Source organism: Globicephala melas, chromosome 14 (assembly GCF_963455315.2).
Source record: "Globicephala melas chromosome 14, mGloMel1.2, whole genome shotgun sequence".
Lineage (NCBI taxonomy): Eukaryota > Metazoa > Chordata > Mammalia > Artiodactyla > Delphinidae > Globicephala > Globicephala melas.
Genome location: NC_083327.1, coordinates 77,156,626 through 77,162,767, shown reverse-complemented (window position 1 = coordinate 77,162,767; position 6,142 = coordinate 77,156,626).

Genomic DNA, 6,142 nt, shown 5'->3' with positions numbered 1-6,142 from the left:
CAACAGCTTTCTGTTGTTTTAAGCTTCCAGCTGGTGGTAATTTGTTATTGCAGCCCTAGGAAACTAACAAAGTCCCTCTGTGATCTGGCCCTGGTCTACCTCTCCAGTCTCTGCCCCTGTACATGCTTGCCGTTCCCTCACAGCCATGTGGTTTTGTGATTCTGTTTTTGCACCTGCTGCTCCCCCTGCCTGGAAAACTCTTACATCTCTTTCTTCCTGGTTGAATTTCACTTCACTTTAAGGCTCTTATCAGAGGGCAAACTCCTTGGAGAAACCCTCTTCCTTAGCTGGGAAAATGAGCAGACTGCTGCCCCCTAGTGGTAACAATGTTCCTTGACCTACAACACCTTTTAGTACTCGCCACACTAGGCTGAAAGCATGCCAGAGGTGTTCATATTTGAACTAATCCTTGATGGCGGTGAAGATTATGAGGCATGTGATGGTTAATTTTATGTGTCAACTTGACTAAGCTATGACTAAGCTGTGACAACGTTGTTTGGTCAAACACCAATCTACATGCTACTGTGAAGGTATTTTTTTAGATGTATTTAACATTTAAATCAGTAGACTTTGGGACTTCCCTGGTGTCACAGTGGTTAAGAATCCGCCTGCCAATGCAAGGGACACAGGTTCGAGCCCTGGTCCAGGAAGATCCCACATGCCACAGAGCAACTAAGCCCATGCGCTACAACTACTGAGCCTGCGCTCTAGAGCCTGCGAGCCACAACTACTGAGCCCATGCGCTGCAACTACTGAGGCCTGCATGCTCTAGGGCCTGTGCTCTGCAATAAGAGAAGTCATCACAATGAGGAGCCCATGCACCACAACGAAAAGTAGCCCCGCTCACTGCAACTTGAGAAAGCCTACACGCAGCAACAAAGACCCAATGCAGGAAAAAAAAAAAGAAAAAAATCCATCTATTAAAAAAATATATAAATAAACCTCAAAAAAAAATCAGTAGACTGTGAGTAAAGCAGATTATCCTCCACAATACAGGTGGGCCTCATCCAATCAGCTGATTTGTTCTGTGCTTTAGAAAGGTAGCTACTTTGATTGCAATATCAAGATGGAAGCAGAATAACTACAGACAGATATCAATTATGGACTGTTGCAAAAATGCAAGTAAAATGTAATAAAGGCATGTAGTGAGGGACCTAGAATGAATGGGATGGCTGGCGTGCTGCACTGTAACTTCTTGAAGTCAGGCTTATGTCTTATTCCTCTTGGCCCCCCAGAGCCCACCCAGCACTCATAGGACACAGAATGCAATAACTTGTTAAATGAGGGATAAATGGAAGAATATACAGGAGAAGAATGAAGAAAGGTTTAAAGACAGCCTTGATGCTTCTATTGATACATCAGCATATCCATTCTTTTCCCTTTCAGTGTCTTTTTAAAGTTCTACTTCTTGCCCATCCTCAAAATCTGTATCATCTAAAAATAATCAGAAACAGCGTGGATTTAACTTTGCACAAAACTTCTTCCCCCTTGAGCCTTACCTCTAACCTCTTCCCTTTTTCCATCCTCCAGTTTTCCTTTGTATCATTTGGAGCCATGAATGTATGAGATGTGATTGATGAGTATGAGGATATGGTGATCAGTGAGGAGAGCTAGTTTAGGGAAGTGGAGTCAAGGTTGGTTAGAAAAAATATTGTGTTAGCAAACTTACGGGAAAATGTATAGGTAGTCAAGGCCTACCTGTACAATGTGGACAGGAAGAAAATTAGGACGATGTCAAGATACCATCGGGTATTTTACAGTCATCTGACAAAATCACCTGAACAGAGTCAGAGTGTGACCAATCAGTTTTGAGAAAACCCAAATTGTACTTTGTACCATATTGGTCACCTTGACAACAAATCCTCTTTCTTAGGACAATAATATCATACCAAGAAAAGTGCTTGCAAATTAAGAAAGTATTAATTATAGGTGGAATATATATGGCTAAGCTAGCTCCACCTGAAGAAATAAGTGGGAAGGTATCTGAAGAGATTGTACCACTAACAGAAGATGGGGTAAGGAGGAAATATTGAAGTTATATTACAAAAAGGATAAAGTACAAAGAACAGATGGGTTTATTCACAACCAGCGTCAATCAGTCAAATGATGTGCAGCCAGGATTTTGGATCCATTGGTCTCACCTCCTGGAAGTGACTTTAAACTGAAAAAGGAACAGTTATGGTAGGAGACTGTAGCATTGTAGCACCTGCAGCTTCAGTTGACACAAATCAGCTGGGATGATTGAGGCCACACAGAGAGGAGGAGAACCAGATATCAAAAGTGACAATAGACCAAAATACTGATTTTCGACATACTTATAGGCGCTCATTGTTCTTAATGAATATCCATCTTCTAAAAAGCACTCTAACATGGATTCTGAGCAATTTTGTTTCCCCCCCCCACCCTCGGCCAAAAGAATTGCTAAAAATATGGCATTGGGAAAAGTAAATTTTATTTTTAAATTATCTACAAGTAACAAAGCACTTCTTCAGGACTATTGTCCTATTAAGCTGTACTTTTCCCAGGAAAATTTAGGTTTTAAGTATCAACTTTTAAACTTTGACATAAAATCCGCAAGAGCTATGCTGTCAGTGAGGCCAGAGGAGCGCTAGATGACTGATCCCATCTTTACATGCGCCAAAAACACAGCTTAATGGCTCTAGTCATTCTGAATAATACTTTTTCTTTATTGGTTCAAGTTAGTTAGCCAGACCATTGTAAAATGCATCTAGCTCTGGACACCAGTCAAACAGAAGCCTCCATGCGCATAGGGGAAGTTGTCATTGGTAGTTTGGGAAGTGCATAAGTGCATCTGTGCATCTGTCTTTAGAGTAACAGGCAGACCACAGGACCAGGGGTCAGGCACGTGCAGCTCAGCTATATTTACTAACTAGGAGATCTTAGGATGACTTCTGAGCTTCTTTGCATCACTATATCCTCTTCATCTGTAAAAAATGCCTTATGCCACTCTCATAGATCTGCAGGATTAAGTTTCATAATATATGAAATGCCTGGCACCTGGGAGGCTCTCTGGGAATGTCCACACTCCAGGCTTCTGGAGAGTAAATACATTCTCCCTATTAGCACTTCCAGGCCCCATTGTGTAGGACCCAGGCTCCTGGAGTGAGCCCTTTGATGCTTTTCGCTAATTATTTCACCTCTGTATACTGTAGACTGCAAAGATATGAAAACAGAGGTGTAGTGAGTGATACAATGGAATAGCCGGTAGACTTGAACAGCTGGACTCTTGTCCTTTTTTACTATTAACCTGCAATATTACTTTAAACTAGTCCCTTAAGCTCCCTGTCTCTGTTTTCTCCTTTGTAAAGTGAAAATGTTGATCTACATGATCCCTAGGTTTCCCTCAGTTCTTGAGTATTATGATTCTAGGCAATTTTTTTATTGTATAAGTTTTGGGTGTACAGCATTATAATACGACACCTGTATGCACTACAAAGTTATCACCACCACAAGTCTAGTAACCACCCATCACCACACAGCTGACTCCCATCACCCATTACCCTGCCCCCAACACACTTCCACTCTGGTAACCACTAGTCAGTTCTCTGTATATATGAGTTGGTTTATGTTTTATCTTGTTTGCTCATTCATTTTTTTTTTTTTAGATTCCATGTATGAATAAAATCACAGTATTTGTCTTTATCTCTCACTTACTTGACTTAGTCAAATATCTTTAAGGTCCATATGTGTTGTCACAAATGGCAGGATTTCATTCTTTTTTATAGCTGAGTAGTATTCCATTATATATATGTGCCACATCTTCCTTATCTATTCACCTATCAGTGAACACTTAGGTTGTTTCCACATTGTAGCTATTGTAAATAATGCTTCTATGAACATAGGGGTGCATATATTTTTTCTAATTAGTACTTTCCTGTTCTTCAGATGAATACCCAGAAGTGGTATTACTGGGTCATATGGTAGTTCTATTCTTAATTTTTCGAGGAATCTGCATACTGTTTTCCAGTTTATAGTTCTACCAACAGTACAGGATTTCCTTTTCTCTACATCCTCTCCAACATCTGTTATTTTTGTCTTTTCAATAAGACTCACTCCTGTCAGCATGAGGTGGCATCTCATTGTGGTTTTGATCTAGTTTCCCTAATAATTAGAAATGTTGAACATCTTTTCATGTACCTGTAAGCCATCTGTATGTCTTCTTTGGAAAAATGTCTATTCAGATCCTCTGACCATTTTTTAATCTGGTTGTTTGTTTTATTGTTGTTCACTTGTATGCCTTCTTTATATATTTGTATATTAACCCTTTATTGGTTATATGATTTGTAAATATTTCTTCAATTCCATAAGTTGCCTCTTCATTTTGATATGTTGCAGAGATTTTAGTTTGATATAGTTCCATTTGTTTACTTTTGCTTTTGTTTCCTTGCCTTTGGATTCAGATCCATAATAATACCTCTAAGACAGACGTCAATGAGGTTACTGCCTATGTTTTCTTCTAGGAATTTTATGGTTTCAGGTCTTACATACAAGTTTTAAATCCATGTTAAGTTAATTTTTGTGTAAAATGTAAGATAGGGGTCTAGTTTCATTCTTTTGCATGTGTGGCTATCCAGTTTTCTCAACACCATTTATTGATGAGACTATCCTCTTTCCTTTGTGTGTTCTTTGCTACTTAGTTGTAAATTAACTGTTCATATATATGGGGATTTACTTCTGGGCTCTCAATTCTGTTCCATTGATCTGTGTCTGTTTTTATGCCAGTAAAATATGGTTTTGATTACTATAGTTTGTAACATATTTTGAAATCAGGGAGCATGATATCTCCATCTGTTCTTTAGAATCTCTGCAGATTCTTTTGACTATTTGGGATCTTTCATGTCTCCATACAAATTTTAGAATTATTTGTTCTTGTTCTGTGAAATATGCCATTGACATTTTGATAACAACTGCATTGACTCTAGATTAGTTTGGGCATTATGGACATTTTAATATCAATTCTTCCAATCCATGAACATGGAATATCTTTCCCTTTATTTGTGTCTTCTTCAATTTCTTTCATGAGTGTCATAGTTTTCCATATACAGGTCTTTCACATCCTTGGTTAAATTTATTCCTAGGTATTTTATTCCTTTTTGATACAATTGTAAATGGAAATATTTTCTTAATTTCTCTTTCTGATATTTCCTTATTAGTGCATAGAAATGCCACAGATTTCTGTATATTGATTTTGTATTCTGCAACATTACTGAATTTGTTTATTAGTTCTAAGTTTTTCGATGGAGTCTTTAGGTTTTCTATATATAGTATCCTGCCATCTGCAAATAGTGACAGTTTTACTTCTTCCTATCTGATTTGGATGCTTTTCATTTTTTTCTTGCCTAATTGCTGTGGCTAGGACTTCCAATACTATGTTGAATAAAAGTGGTGAGAGTTGGCCTTCTTTTCTTTTTTCTGATCTTAGAGGAAAAGTTTGAGCTTTTCACCCTTGAGTAGCTGTGGGTTTGTCATATATGACTTTTATTATGAGTCTTCTCTCTTTTTATTTAAGTCCTCTTTCTTTTTCATTGAGAAGCTTTGTCAAAATGGATGTTGGATTTTGTCAAATGCTTTTTCTGCATCTATTGAGATGTTCATATAATTTTTATTCTTCATTTTGTAAAGTATCACACTGATTGATTTGCAGATGTTGAACCATGCTTGTAAACCTGGAATACATCCCACCTGATCATGGTATGTGATCCCTTTACTGTATTGTTGGATCTGGTTTGCTAATATTTTGTTGAAGATTTTTGCATCTATGTTTATCAAGGATATTGGACTGTAATTTCTTCTTTTGTGGTATCCTTGTCTGGTTTTGGTATCAGAGTAATGCTCTGTTTTGTAAAATGTGTTTGGAAGGTTTCTTTCCTCTGCTATATTTTGGAAGAGTTTGATAAGGATGGGTATTAAATCTTCTTTGATTATTTTGTAGAATTTGCCAATGAAGCTGTCTGGTCCTGGGCTTTTCTTTCTTGGGAGATCTTTGATTACTGTTTCAATCTCCTTACTAATAATTTGTCTATCCAAATTTTCTGTTTCTTCATCATACAGTCTTGGAAGATTGTATGTCTCTAGGAACTTATCCATTTCTTTTCTTATTGTTGTCCAACTTGTTGGTATA